General features: G+C 33.7%; 1 pseudogene; it reads left to right on the top strand.

The window, feature by feature from the left end:
- Positions 1–14,675: 14,675 nt before the first annotated feature.
- On the top strand, positions 14,676–14,794 carry LOC111729067 (annotated as a pseudogene).
- Positions 14,795–16,799: the final 2,005 nt, after the last annotated feature.

Raw genomic sequence — 16,799 nt, 5'->3', positions numbered from 1 at the left:
TTACAGCATTTGGACCATCTCAGGATTGATGTCTGTTGATTGAATTTTCCCTTTAGAATTTGTCAGAATTTCCTAGTCTCTGCATAATGAACAATTTTGAATTGTTTCTTGGGAAGTTTTAATATTATAACATTCTGGGTCATTATAAAAAAAATCCTACTGAGAATTTTTAACTGTCAATTAAGCCAATTAGGTTTAGGCTACAAGATTCATCTTGCCTTCATTTGGCTATTGTTTCAATGTAAATCAAGTTTCCAAAGCTTTAGCAGTGTTATTTGGATTTGTCCACTCTGTGTACCACCCAGGGACCAGTCTAAGACATTTAGTATGTTGTACAGAATCATATTTGATGCATACACATTTTGGATATGAGTTTAAAATTCTTTGGCAACTTTATGGGGTCTCATTTCCATGTTCCTTCTTCTCCCTGATCTCTCTCATATTCTCCATCGCACAAAGGTCCTGTTTCTTGGTTATCTCATTAGTAAACCAGGAATTCAAGGTGTTTTTTTCTCTGTGTTTTGTCACAAACTCCCCTTATCTGGCTCTGTCTATGGGGTCAAGTAGCAGGAGAGAGAGAGAGAAAGAGAGAGAGAGAGAGACAGAGACAGAGAGACAGAGAGACAGAAAGAGACAGACAGACACAAAGACATACAGATAGAAACAGAGAGACACAGAAAGACAGCGACAGAGAGAACAGCAGGCCTTCCCCCATCCTGCAATCTTTGGGTCATAGTTCATTTCATAATAGAGAAGGATTTTCCTTCCTCAGAGTTTTAATTGCCAGTTTGCCTGGTACTGCAGCACTATCACAGAGTTGTAGCACCTGGAATGGGGTTTGCTTGTAGACTAGGTTGGAAGAGAAAAATTACAAAGGATATCTGCCACTCTTTCTGTCCCTTAGTTAACCTCCTTCCCTTAACTGAGCAGAAAGAGAGGATTTCTGTTAAATCTCTGACTGTACTTGGAGAAGTTCTAAGAATAGGCTCTATTTGAGTCCAAGTCAGGACTTACAAAAGTGAAAAAAAATCTGCAACTCAATGCCAAATTTCCATTCTTCCAGTGCTGATTTCTTCCCCTAGTCTTCTTGCTACCATTTACTTTTCAGGTGCCTCAGATAGGTGCTTCATTTAATCTGTTCAAGAATTTTAGTTGGATTCACTAGGGAGAGCTAGAGTGCAGTATGTTTACTCCATCTTAATAGGAACTGGAAATCCCTTCAGTTTTCAAAACACTGAAAATCATATTATATTCATTTTTTTCTATTTTTAAATATAAACATTAAGCTTTAAATTTATTTAAGTTTTAAATCCCACATATAAGTGATATCATATGGTTTTCAACTTTTTCTGTCTGACTTATTTCACTTAGCATGATTATCTTGAGGTCCATCCATGTTGTTGCAAATGGCAGAATTTCATCTCTTCTTGTGACTAATATTCCATTGTATATATGTACCACCGCTTCTTTATCCAACCATCTCTTGTAGGACACTTCAATTGCTTCCATGTCCTGGCCACCGTGAATAATGCTGCTGTGAACATCGGTGTGCAAATATCTTTTTGGATATGAGTTTTCAAGTCTTTGGGGTAAATACTCAGTAGAGGGATTGCTGGATCATATGGTAGATCGATTCTTAGTTTTTTGAGGAACTTTCATACTGTTTTTCATAGTGACTATACCAATTTGCAGTCCCACCAGCAGTGTATGAGGTACCTTTTTCCTTGCATTCTCTCCAACAGTTGTTATTACTTGTCCTGTTGAGAACAGCTTCTCATTGTGGTTTTGATTTGCATTTCCTTAATAGCTAGTGATGTTGAGGATCTTTTCATATGTGGGATATAAACCTAAAAGCAACAAATGAACAGGACAAACCAACAGAGACATGGGCATGGACAATAGACTAATGGTTACCAGAGTGTAGGGAGGGAGGGGGAGAAGTAGATGGAATAAAAGGAGTCAAATATGTGGTGACAGAAAGAAATCTAACTATGGGTGTTGAAAATATAATGTAATGTATATATATATATCTGTGTGTGTGTGTGTATGCATGTGTATAGATGTGTATATATATACATATACATACATTATATATATACATACACGCACATCTTATTGTTGAATTGTACACCTGAAACTTACTGGATTTCATTAACCAATGTTATCATAATAAAATAAATAAATAAATAAGCAAGTAAAGAAGTAAATAAATAAATAAATTTAAACTTGTCATAGAAAAATTGCTTGCAATGAACTTACAATGAGGTACAAATAACATTCTTGATAACAACCATATTAGAAAATTAAAATTTCTAAAAAAGAAACTTCAATAAAGGAGGATTAAACCATTTATTTTCAAAGACATGTTTTTATTCATAGGTTAAAATATGGAATGAAAAAAGTTTTTCTGTTCTCTCATCTAAATTATGAGTAAGTCCACCCTAATACACTTCTTTTTGAAATTCAGAGTATTACAAAGTCAGAACAGTGAGTTCTGCTGTGATTTGAGGAACCAGTCAAATAAGGCTTATTCTCAAATCTTCTTCCAAGTCATCTTGGACATCTCTTCTTTCAAGTCACATAGGAGGAAATCCCCGGTTTAATTCCACTGGCAGCTGTAATACAAATAATGTAAGTTTTTTATAAAAGATTATTATTCTATACCTAAATTTCTCATTTGTGTAATAATATAAATAGGCATAATATTATTGAGGAAAATCTAAGAGAGCTCTCACACCTCTAAGTGATGACAAAATAACTCAAATACACACAATACTCAGAGACACTGATTATATGCAAGCTTACTTTAAACAGCTACCTACATCAGTTACTACCTGTTTGGGAGTCATAGACCTTTTTAAAAATCAGATAAAATCTAAGTACATCTCCCCAGAAAAATGCATCAATACATCTCTCTCTCTCTATCAATCAATCTATCTATCTATCTATCTATCTATCTATCTATCTATCTATCTATCATTTATCTATCATCTATTTATCTATCTGTGGAATATTTTACATACATTTTCAAATGTTTCATATATTCCTAAAGCCTGGATTAAGAACCCTTAGCCAAGAAATAAATAATGAATAAATTTGTATTTTCAGCCCCTCTAGCATGAGTCACAGATTTTATTTTTGATGATCTATGGTAAAATTCTATTTTTGTGTACTGGAATCACCTCAAATTGAACTTTCATACAAAACCTGATACTTTACCCCATTTTTCTTTTCTCAGTTAATGTATTCACCATAAAACTAGTCACCAAATCTAAAAACCTAGGAATCACATCTAAGAATCTCCTTCACTCTGACACCTCACTTACAATCAAAACTAGTTGCCTGCATTCTGCCTTCTAAATATAAGCCTAAATCTGTTCCTCATCTTTATTCCCATTGCCGAGAACTAAACTGAAGCCCTAATTATGTTCTATCTGATCTATAATAGAGGGCTCTTAATTTGGTTCTCTGCTTCAGTTCCTCTATATTCATTATATCCTTCATGCCAATGCCAATTATATTTCTAAAACATGAATTTGAATATCGAATTTCCTTTCTGCTGCTTAAAGCAGGGATTTGCATAAATAAAATAAAGTGAAATGAAGAAAAATAAAATATAAGTCAGCAGACTCTTGCTTGTTTCTCATGTGAGATAACTTGTGGAAGCTCAATATGTCAAACAGAAAAAAATGGGATAAAATTGGTACAAAATGGTATTTCCCAACTTGCCATATTATAAATCACTTTATGTGTGGGGAGCCTGTTAAAAGTAGCACCTATCAAAGACTCACTCCAGACTTACTCAGGCATAATTTCCATGAGAAGAGTATAGGAATCCGTATTGTTTCCAAGTACCAGGTAATTTTTACAAATAGGAAAGTTTGCAAAAATACTGGTTGAGTTAGGCATCATATATAAATCATTTACAATGACACAAAAAGAAACATCACAATTAGACCCCAATTTATTTTTATAAAATACTTTCTTTCATGTGGCATATGTTCCAACCATATCAAACTATTTACAATTCTTTGAAATTGTCACAACCTCTTTGGTCACTGCAGCTTTGCACATCCATTTTCCTATTCCCAGAATGCCTTTCCTCACCCTACTCACCTGTTACATGCCTTTCTATCTTTTAAGAACCAGAACAAAGGTCAACTTTTCTGTAAAACATTCCCTGACTCCTTCTTTATAGAACTTAGCACATTATACAATGCAATTCAGTCTCTACCATCAGCTTGATGGCAAATACTATGACCTCTACTTCTGTCTTTAACACATAGCATAATATCCAATACATAATAACCACTCAATAAATATGTGTTAAATATTAAATGAGTGAATTCATGAATTCATAAATAGATAAATTCATGAATAAATGAACAACTAAGGATAGCAAATATTACATTTTAAAAAAGAATATAATTATTTGCCAAAAGGAAGATATAGGGCTTACATTATTTTGACCCATAATTTATTTTTTATTTTATATTACTATTAAAAATTATTGGGGTGACATTGATCAATCAAATAGAATAAGTTTCAAGTGTACAATTCAACAGTAATTCATATGTATTGCATTCTGTGTTTATCACCCATGGTTATATTTTTTTCCATCACCATATATTTGATCCCTTTTATTCCTATCTACCTCCCCCTCCCCCATTACATCCGATAATCACTAATCAACTGTCCATGTCCCCGAGTCTCTGTTTGTCTGTCATATTTGTTGCTTTTAGGTTTATATCTTACATATGAATGATATCATGTGGTTTTCAACTTTTTCTGTCTGACTTATTTTGCTTAACGTAATTATCTTGAGATCCATCTCTATCGTTGCAAATGGCAGTCTTTAATTTCTACTTATAGCTGAGTAGTATTTCATTGTATATTTGTGCCACATTTTTTTTTTATCCAATCATTTATCATAGGACACTTTGGTTGCTTCCATATCCTGGCCACCATGAATAATGTTGCTATGAACATCGGGGTGCACATATCTTTGCAGATAAATGTTTTCAAGTTTTTTGGGGGCTAATATTCAGTAGAGGGATTGCTGGATCTTATGGTAGTTCAACTCTTAGTTTTTTGAGGAACCGTTATACTGTTTTCCATAGTGGTTATATCAATTTGCATTCCCACCAACAGTGTGAGAATCTTTAGGATTCTCACTATAAAGTATCAAAGTCATCTGAAAATACTGACGGTTTTATGTTTTTTCCTTTCCAATTTGGATGCCTTTTATTTTTCTTTCCTGTTTGATTGTTGTAGCCAGGAATTCCAATACAATGTTGACTAGAACTAGTGAAAATGGGCATTCTTGTCTTATTCTTGATCTTAGGGAAAATTCTTTTAGCCTTTATCTATTAAGTATAATGTTAGCTGTTGCTTTGGCAAACATGACTTTTATTATATTGAGGTATGTTTGTCTATTTCCACTTTGTTGAGAGATTTTATCATAAATGAATGCAGTATCTTGTCAAAAGCTTATTTTGCATATATTGATATGATCATATAACTTTATCCTTTATTTGTTTGTGCATTGTTTCACATTGATCGATTTGCTTATGTTAAAAAAATCCCTGTGACCCTGGGATAAAACTCACTTGATAATGGTTATAATCTTTTTAATGTATTGTTGTATTTGATTTGATAATACCTTATATAGAATTTTTTCATCTGTGTTCGTGAGAGATATTGGTCTGTAGTTTTCTTCATGTTATCTTTTGATATCAGGGTAATATTGGCCTCATAAAATGAGTTAGGAAGTATTGCCTCCTTTTCAATTTTTTGGAAGAGTTAGAGGAGAATAGGTATTAAATCTTCTTTAAATGTTTGGTAGAATTCAACAGTGAAGCCATCTGGTCCTGGACTTTTACTTTTTGGTAGGTTTTTGATGATTGTTTCAATTTCCAAACTGCTGATCGGTCTGTTTAGATTTTCCAGGTCTTCTTGATTTAGTCTATCTTTCTAAGAACTTGTCCATTTCTTCTAGGTTATTAAATATGGTGTCATATAATTTTTAATAGTATTCTTGTATGATCCTTTGGATTTCTGTGCTATCTGTCATAACTTCTCTCTCATCACTGATTTTGTTTATTTGTGTCCTTTCTCTTTTTTCTTTAGTGAGTCTAGCCAAAGGTTTGTCTATTTCATTAACCTTCTAAAAGAATCAGCTCTTTGTTGCATTAATTTTTTCTATGGTCTTTATGTTCTCAATTTTATTTATTTCCACTCTAATTTTGATTATTTCCTTTGTCAGCTGACTTTGGGTTTCATTTGTTATTCTTTTTTTCTAGTTGTTATAGATGTAATGTTATAGGTGTAATGTTATTTATTTGGGATTGTTCTTATTTATTTATTTTTTGATAATCCTGTAATGATATGAAATTTCTTCTTATTAACACTTGTGCTGCATCCCGAAATTTTTAATATGCTGTACTTTCAATATATTTCTTGATCTCTCTTTTTATTTCTTCTCTGACTCAGTCATTCTTTGGTAGCATGTTGGTTAATTTCCACGTATTTGTGGTTCTTTCCACTTTTTTTGTACAGTTGATATCTAATTTCAAAGCACTGTGATCAGAGAATATGCTTGGTATCATTTCAATTTTCTTAAATTTGTTGAGGCTAGTTTTATGTCCCAACATATGGTCTATCCTTGAGAATGTGCTATATACACTAGAGAAAAATGTAGAATTTTGTGTTTTGGCATGAAAATCCCTGTAAATGTCAACTACGTCCAATTGGTCTAATGTGTCATTTAAGGATATTTCCTTATTGATTTTTTTGTTTGGATGAACTAGCCATAGATGACAGTGCGATATTTAGTTCCCTTGCTATGTTTGTGTTTTTGTCAGTTTCTCCCTTTAGTTCTGGTAGTAGTTGCTTCATATATCATGATATTCTCTGATTTGGAGTATAAATATTGATAGGTTATGTCTTCTTGATGTATGGTTCCCTTTATCATTATTAAGTGTCCATCATTGTCTTTTGTTACCTTTTTTATTCTGAATTCTATTCTGTCAGAGTATAAGTACAGCTACATCCACTTTTCTCTGGATGCTATTTGCTTGGAGTATTGTTTTTCACATTTTCAGTTTGAGTCTATAATTGTTTTTGTAGCTGAGATGTGTCATTGAAGGCAGCATATGGTTTTGTTTTATTTTTTGATTCAATCTCCTACTCTGTGGGATGATGGTGGGGTAGGAGTGGTGGGTAGGGAGGCCAGTCTCCTTGACTCAGCCTCTGGCTTGTCAATGGCACTTGATAAGATACAGGTGTTTCTCCTCAGCACTCAGTCTTTGCCATGGTCTCTGCTTGAATCCCTGGGCTCTGATGCTGCATAGAATATGCTGATCACTCTATCAGCACTGTTTGGGGGCTTTAAAGAGCCAAGAACCAGCCATGAAGTCTCTCCACTCCCTCTTCCTGCAGGGTGCACTGGATAAGTATTGCAGCTCCTTTTTCCTCTCTTTTAATCTGACTCCCAGTCTTGCACTTTCCCACCTTTGGATAGTTTGATGATTAGATAGCTCAGACATGCCTGTGTGCACATTGGATATTACTTATGAAATTGTAGATATTTAGCTCTTTGTTACTTAAGGGGAGATATCTGGGTAGATCTCTGATGTCTCCATGCTTCTGACATCACTCTATTCAGTGTGTTTAAATCCATTGCTATCATTATTATATTTAATGATTAAATTGTTTCGAAAATGCACCAGACTTTGTGGGGTTTGGAGAAACATGGTGGAATGAGAGATGTCCCCAGATCTTTGGCCTTGAAACAACAATATGCAGAACGTCTAAAACTTAACAAAAAACACCCAAACTGCACACAAGCATGTCTGAGCATGAGATCTGTGCATAAGAGCTACCACAGGTCAGACTCTGGGATTCAAGCTGTAGACTGAGAGAAACAAAGAAGCTGCCTCCCGCAGCCGGAGCTCCCAGGAGGAGGAGGAGGAGGTGTGAAAGTGCAGCGAGTTCACTGAACAGCCTGGGAGAGTTGTGAGCTCTATGCAGCGAGAGGCAGGGCCTAGTCATCAGGGAAGAAAGCAGAGAAGCGAGGGTGGCAGAGAAACAGCAGTTGATTTTTACCAACCATGGTTGCAAAACCAAAGCTGGGCCATTCCCAAGCCCAGAGGGTCCTTTCTGACATATCCTCCGAGACCGAACTCCATGGAAGCCCAAGTGAATCTGAGCAAACAATACCAAAACTGTTGCTAACACTAACAGTGACTGAGACTGAGGATAGCAAGTGTGATAAAATATCTACGAGAAAAAAAAAGGTGTTATTAAGACCTTATATAAAGCAGAAATCCAAGAGGTTAAGACCCCAAAAACTGGAAACAAACAAACAAAAAAATGCACCTTCTTTGAAACAGGCTAAAGAGAGACCTTTATGTAATAAATTTTCCTTCTGAAAAAAAAAAATTAAAAAGGCAGATTACATCGCCAGTAATGCCCAGGCAGAGAAATAGTCCACTAATCATCATGAACAACAAAAGAGACAAAGCATCTCAGAAAGAAAGAGAAAAATCTCCAGAAAATAAGCTTACAGACATAGAAATATATGACTTAAATGACAGAGAATTCAGGATGGTACTTCTGAAAAAACTCAATGAGATCCAAAATGATTCATATCAACAATATCAGGAATTGAAAAAACAAGATGAGCAGAATGAGTTCTGTAGCAAGGAGATTGAAACCCTCAAAAAGAACAGAATAGATCTTCTGGAGATAAAATACACACTACAAGAGTTGAAAAATGAAATAGCAATCTTGAGAAATAGAGTCGACCAAATGGAGAAAAAGATCTGTCATATCAAAGACAGAAATCTAGAAATAAATCAGAAGAAAGGAGAGAGAAACCAAAGAATGAAAAATAATGAAAGAGAAATACAAGAATTAGCTGATACCATCAGGAGAGAAAACAAGAATAATGGGCATCACCGAAGGTGAGGAAAAGAAATAGGGACTAGAAAGCATTTTCAGACAAATAGTTGATGAGAATTTCCTAAATCTAAGGAATGAGTTGGAGCTTGGGATGCAAGAATTCAACAGAACACCCAATTATCTCAACACAAAAAGGCCTTCTCCATGACATATTATATTAAAATTATCAAAAACAAAAATAAAGACAAAATTCTCAGGACAGCCGAGGAAAAGAAGATGGTAACCTATAAAGGAAAACTCATTAGATTATTATTAGACTTCTCAGCACAAACCTTACAAGCCAAAAAGGAGTGGAATCAAATATTCAAACTATTAAGTGAAATGAACTTCCATCCTAGAATAACGTATCCAGCTAAGTTCTCCCTTAGATATGAAGGAGAAATCAAGACCTTTCCCAACATACAAAAATTGAGGGAATTCTCTGTTACAAGGCCAGCACTACAGGAGATATTAAAAGGGGTCAGCACATGAAAAACAAAATGACAAAAAAAATGCATAATTAGGACTAAGGTGACTATCAGGCAAATAGAAGCAGAGAAGTGCAACCCTTACTAAGAACAAGGCATTATAAGATTAAACAATAATAATAGAATTGCTATAGCAAGATATTAATGAACATTCAGCATACATAGGGACAAATTGAGAAAACAATGACTTAAAGGGGGAGGAATCAAAGATCCAAATTCGCAAAAGGTAATGGAGATAAGGCATGCGCAGTAGAAAAACTAAAATCTTTCCCTCTAAGATCAGGAACAAGGCAAGGCTGCCCACTACTGCCACTGTTATTCAATATAACATTGGAGGTCCTAGTGAGTGCAATTAGGCAAGAGAAAGATATGAAAGGCATCCAAATAGTTAACAAAGATGTCAAACTGTCACTATTTGCAGATGACCTGATTCTCTATATAGGAAAACCTAAAAATTCCACAAGAACACTACTAGAAACAATAAGCAAATACAGTAAAGTTTCTGGATACAACATCAATGTTCAAAAATTCATAGCATTCCTATACTTTAATAATGAAGTATCAGAAAAAGAAGTTGAAAAAAATTCCTTTTGCAATTGTACCAAAAAGAATAAAATACTGAGGAATAAATTTAATGAAACATGTGAAGGACCTATATAATGAAAAATACTAGGCCCTATTAAAAGAAATCCAAGAAGATACAAAGAAATGGAAAGATATTCCATGTTCTTCGATTGGAAGAATCAACATTGTTAAAATGACCATATTACCTAAAGCATTATACAGATTTAAAGCAATCCCCATTAAAATCCCATCGGCATTAAAAAAAAAAATAGAACAAAAATCATCAATTAATATGAAAGCACAAAACAACCCAAATTGCCAAAGCCATCCTGAGAAAAAAGAATGAAGTTGGAGGCATCAATCTGGCCAACTTCAAATTATACTACTAAGCGACAGTAATCGATATGGCATGGTATTGCCAGAAAAACAGGCATGCGGACCAGTGGGACAGAACTGAGAGTCCAGAAGTACACCCATATTTATATGGGCAAATAATTTCGACAAAAAAGCCAAAAACATACAGGGGAGAAAGGATGCTTCTTCAAGAAATGATGCTGGAAAAACTGGAAAGCCTCCTGCAAAAGAATAAAACTAGACTGTTGTCTATCACTACACACCGAAATTAACTCAAAATGGATTAAGGACCTGAATATAAGATCTAAAACAATAAAATGCATAGAAGAAAACAGAAACTATACTCAAGGACTTTGGACTTAAAGAGGATTTTATGAATTTGTCCTCTAAGGCAAAGGAAGTAAAAGCAAAAATAAATGAATGAGACTAAATGAAACTAAAAAGCTTCTGCACAGCAAAATAAATTATTAACAAGGTAAAGAGACAACCATCTTAATTCAAAAATATATTTGCAAGCAACACCTCCGATAACGGCCTAAACTCCAAAATATACAAAGAACTCATAGGACTCAATAATAACAACAAAAAAAATCCAATAAAAAAAAATGAGCAGAGGACCTGAATAGACACTTCTCTCTAGAGGATATACAAATAGCCAACAAATATTTGAATAGATGCACAATATCGCTAGACATTAGGGAAATGCAAATCAAAACCACAGTGAGCTACCATCTCACACCTGTTAGAATAGTTACAATCAACAGGACAAGTAATAACACATGTTAGAGAGGATGCGGAGAAAAAGGAGCCCTCATATACTGCTGGTGGGACTGCAAATTGGCACAGCCACTATGGAAAACAGTATGGAGGTTCCTCAGAAAAACTAAGAATTGATCTACCATATGATCCAGCAATCCCTCTACTGGGTATTTACCCCAAAGACTTGAAAACCCACATCCGAAAAGATATTTACACACCGATGTTCATAGCAGCATTATTCACAATGACCAGGACATGGAAGTAACTGAAATGTCCTACGATAGATGTTTGGCTAAAGAAGCAGTGGTACATATATACAATGGAATATTAGTCATAAGAAGAGATGAAATACTGCCATTTGCAACAACATGGATGGACCTCAAGATAATTATGCTAAGTGAAATAAGCCGGACACAAAAAGTTGAAAATCACATGATATCACTTACATGTGAGTTATAAACCTAAAAGCAATGAATGAACAGGAGAAACAAACAGAGACTCATGGACATTGACTGTAGACTAGTGGTTACCAGAAGGTAGTGGGTGGAGGGGAGGGGGGAGGTAAAGGAGGTCAAATATGTGGTGACAGACAGAAATTTAACTAGGAGTGGTGAATACACATTGTAAATATATATATACATATATATATGTATATATGTACACATGTACATATATACATATATGTATATGTATATGCCTTACTATTAAAGTGTACAGCTGAAATTTATTGGATTTCATTAACCAATGTCACCATAAAAAATAAAGAAAGAAATTAAAAGAATATATCCAATTTATTCCTATTCAAACTAGTCCTCATATCCTTTTGAGTTTCTCCTTTTGTAGCTCAACAAGATACCTCTAATTCACCTTGTACTTACCCTCCCCAGACCTAAAATCACCTATTTTTCCAGGGAGTCAAGGTTTTTTTGTGTGGAGAATAACATTTAGAAACCAAGATCTGGGCGATTGGTGTTCTTATTGCTCCCAGGATGCCATTGTTTCTAGAATGCTTTATTGGGCAAACATTTTAATTCATTAATTCATATCGAAAACTCTAATTCCAATCCAATACCAGTGGAGTTTTCTTCTTTATCTTTTCCATACTTTTATTTTCCTTTTCCCATTTTTAGAACCCTGTATCAACCTAAATAACAATGTATTACTCATTTTCTCGAATCTATATTTTGCACGAAATAGTTTCATAATTACCACTGCCAACAGAAAACCTACTAAATTAAGTTTTTGATGTTTTTATAGTCCTTTGTGCCTTTAAAATATATCCCAGTGAGGATATATAGCCAGAGTAATATGCGAAAATATTACTTGGATTCATTCTGTGTGTAGTTTTGTAATTCTATCATTAGTAATTCCACGTATTTATTTAAGTATTCGATTTTAGCTTTCTTCTACTTTTTCTGATTAAATTTTATTTTTCAAATATATAAAATATTAACATGGTTTGAAAACCAAAACTATATGCTAACAGGTTACTCAGGGGATTCTTATTCTACTCTCTGTTGTTTTTACCCCATCACCACCCATATGTTGTAGATGCCAATTTAATTACTTTCTGGTTTATCTTTCCTGTCCCTTTTTGTAAAAATAAGGACACACACAACTTCATACTGTCCTTTTTCTTTTTAAGAAAAAGTAATATCACCATATAATCTATTGCAACTTTTTTTTCAATTAATGACATTCTTGACATTGCACAATATTAGTAAATTGATATTTTCTTCATTTTTATAGGTTAGATATACCGTATTTTATTCAAGTAATCTCCCAAGTGTGGGCATTAGGTTCTTTCAATATGCTACAATTATAAATAATGCCACGGTGAATAAAATTGTGCATATGTCTTTTCTCTAACATTAGTTGAGAAGTGCCTAGAGGTGGGATTTTTGATTCAAAGATGACATGCATAGTTACTTTTGTTAGGTATTGCTGAATTCTCCACTATAGAATTTGTACCATTATTTCCACTGACAATATATGAAAGTGAACATTTCCCCACAATCTTGTTAACATGTTTACTGTCAAATTTTAGAATTTTTTGCCAAACTAGAAAATGAGAAATGGTTTTCAGTAGAGCTTTGATTTGCACCTATCTTATTATGAATGGAGTTTACCATATTTTTGTATGTTTAAGACTAATTGATAAATCTTTTTTTAAGAACTGCCCATTCATGCCTTATTTCTATTTCCTTTTTAATCGAGTTTTTGGTGGTTTCCTGTTTTGGTGGTTTCCTGTTTGGTGAGATTGGCCCTTTATCAAATATCTCATTTTTCCTTTATTGTCTAATACAGTAAAATATCAAAAGTATTATGAATTGCTTAATTTACCTAGGCTGATGCACAGCAAGTTAATTTTACTGATTCTAGTACACTGTACTTTGAGCCTTCTGACTCAAATAAGAGGTGGAGAGTACAAGTGGAATAAAGAGATAACATTAATTTCAGTCTCCGATTGCTTATTTGAAACTCTTGGAGACAGGTGTTTCTCAAAATTTAGCAATTTTTGAGTTTCAGAAAGGTAATGGGTACATATACTATATGTTATGTAAATTATCCATTGGCTATTGGACAGCACCATGTAATCAAATATATAAATATTTCTGTAAAAAACTTATGAATATTTATGCTAGGTAGGACAAATAAAAATCATAAGTGGACTCACATCAGCTTAGGTCAGGTTTTGTGGTCAGATTAGTTTAGATAATATCAATTTTTGCTGCCAAATGCTTTATGAATGAAACTTTCAATTTCCAGAGCTTTTTTGGATTTTACAAGTGTGGAAAACAGATTGCAAAATTGTAGTTCATTGAATCAGTCATTTTTGTGTATTGTTTATTTGAGAAAGCTGTGTATTAATAAATAAAGTTTTAAGAGAATCATTAAATTTCAAATAAAATGTATTTTTAAAAATTACAAGGGCAGATTCTTTATACTAGACTGATAATATCGAATAACTTCCTTACATTTCATGGTTTGTGAATATGGAATTAGGTTGAGTGGCTGCTCAGGACTCTATTTCTCTTATTTAGGATATATTTTACGTATGTTTTTTAAAGATACATAAATAACTTTCTTTCCGTTCCTCCTAAATTATATATTTATTTGGTTATTTTTTTATTATTGTTGTCCCTTAATGTCTATTTCATTCATTACTGTATCCTCAGTAACTAGCACAATGTTTGACTGGCTATGTATGCTTGATAATTATTTTTGAATGAATTCTTGAATGAAGGAAGATCACGAAAAGAAGACATAATTAAGGGAAACAAATTTAATTATTCACCCATATGCAATTAAAGTACAGATTGAATACAATAATCCAAAAGGTAGTGCTACTTTACTTCTCACTCTATCCCAACTCAGATTTATCTAGAAATGAACTCACATGTATTGGGAGACAATGAATGCTTCTCTTGCAAAGAGGAAAAGTTAGTTTAGTTTGAACAAGTGGAATTTAGTTACCTTAAGATGCTATTATCTATGTCCTCTTTCCCCCTAGTTATTATTCCTAAAAATGAATCATTATAGAAAAACTAAAGCATGTATTTCCTGGTCTATGGCCATGCTACCCAGAACAAGTCTGATCTCGTCTGATCTCGGAAGCTAAGCAGGGTCGGGACTGGTTAGTACTTGGATGGGAGACCACCTAGGGAGACCGGGTGCTGTAGGCATAAAAAAATGAGAGATTGTAAACTGACGAGGTCCTTGCAATCTGTGAGGTCAACCAAGGGTTGCCTCACCTAAAAAATAATAATAATGATTAATAATAATAATAAAATAAAATAAAATAATAAAACATGCATCTCCTGTCAAATTTTGAGCCTGTTCTCAATTTCTTGAACTGCCTTTGTCTAAAAATACACCTTTTACCTTTCTAGATATTTGCTTTATTTTTCAGATTATAAAACAATACATATTCATGACAGGCCATTCAGAACAATTATAGACTATTTGGAAAATAAGGAAAAAATAGGAAGAATTAAAATAGTCTACAAGTTCTAAATGATTTATAATGTTTTGGTATATTTTCCTCTAGTCATCATTCTAAGCACAGTATTTTTAAATATACCATATAGACATTTAGAATGCACTAATGTAAATATTTTTTTCTGTACTTGGGATTGTTTGTTTAGATAGTCTTCCAGATGTGAAATCACTGGGTTAAATGGAATGAAGATACATAGGCAAGTTAGACATTTTTCGACAGTCTTTCCAAAAAGCTAGGGAATCCTGATAAATATTTAGCCCCATGAGATCATTTTAAGTCTCAACAAGTATCTCATAATGTAAACCTGGAAACATGTTCAAGAGGGACTCCATTACCTACTTGCAATATATGGTTTTTGTTCTGAACTACTAATCATTCTCTTTGTCTTTGAAATTGAGACCATTTTTGTAAAGAAACGGAAGAATCTAAATGGTTGTCTTTAAGAATGTGTTTTAAAATTGCCAGAGATGTCGTCTTCATGTTTGTTTTAAGTAGTGTTCAATTTATTTCTTATATCACTGATACAGTAATTGCATTATGTCTTAAAACACTTACATTTCAATTTTGACTGACTTAATCCTTAATTTGAATCCCCCCTTGGGGTTCTGAAAACAGTTTACTGTTGCACATTTGCCATCTAGTGACTAATGTGGGAAATTGCAGACTTACACCCTTTCCAATTGGGAAAAGATGTTTAGAGCCTGTATTTCACAAGAAATTCATAGTGGTGAAATGCACAAACTCTCAATAATACTCAGTTTGGATGGGTAGGATTGCTTTATAGGGGCACTCGTGTTCAGTTAAGTGAAGGACCTACCCTAAAAAGAGGTAAGGCTCAGAGAAAATCATAGAGTTTTTCCTCAGCAAATGCTATCTCATCATCCCCATTCCCAAGCACACACTCTTCTCAGTGAAATCAGTTCAAAGGGATATTAAAGGCAGCTTTGAAGTATAAAACAAATCAAGGGTACCTTGATGTTTTGTATGGAAGGAAGAAAGGGTACCTCACTTGCTTTGCTTTGGATACTGGGTGTTTATTAGATGATTATTTTAAGAAGAAAGCAGATCTTTTATTTACCCTCATATAAAGTTTCTTCCTTTCTTTCTCTTTGTAGTTTGAGTTAATTTCTAGTCAAATAGAATGTGGAGCTAAAAAAAAGCATATGTGCCCAGATTTACTATTTATTAGAATTAGATACATTTCATAACTCTCTCTCTGCTCTTTAACTTTTTAAAAATTGTCCCAACCTAATCGAATGACACATAATTCTGAGAATGTGGGCCATGTAAATTATATAAGAGATTCTCTCCAAAAATAAACAATGGAGATGCTCAGATTTGGGGAGTAAAGTAAATAAATAAAGGGATGGAGTGTGCGTGGGTAGAAGTGCATGCTTTCAAAAATATGTTGTGAAAACTGCTAAGAGCCAAGGTGATGTTCATATTTGTCAGGAATGTTCTTTTGCCTTTATACATACAAGACTCAGGAAGAATGAAGGAAATATTAATAAGTGGGTGAAGTTCGAGGTGGTGAAATATTTTCAATAACAGCAGATTTATCAAGCAATAATGAGCCTGAACCATTTCTAGGTAGCCAGTTACAGATGCCATTTACATAAATTTACAAACTATAAAATAACAAAACCTAAGATAGAGAAAATGCAGAAATCCTCACATCCCCACCTCAA

The sequence above is a fragment of the Pteropus vampyrus genome, unplaced genomic scaffold (genome assembly GCF_000151845.1).
Source record: "Pteropus vampyrus isolate Shadow unplaced genomic scaffold, Pvam_2.0 Scaffold244, whole genome shotgun sequence".
Taxonomy (NCBI): domain Eukaryota; kingdom Metazoa; phylum Chordata; class Mammalia; order Chiroptera; family Pteropodidae; genus Pteropus; species Pteropus vampyrus.
This window is presented reverse-complemented; position numbering and strand designations above follow the sequence as displayed.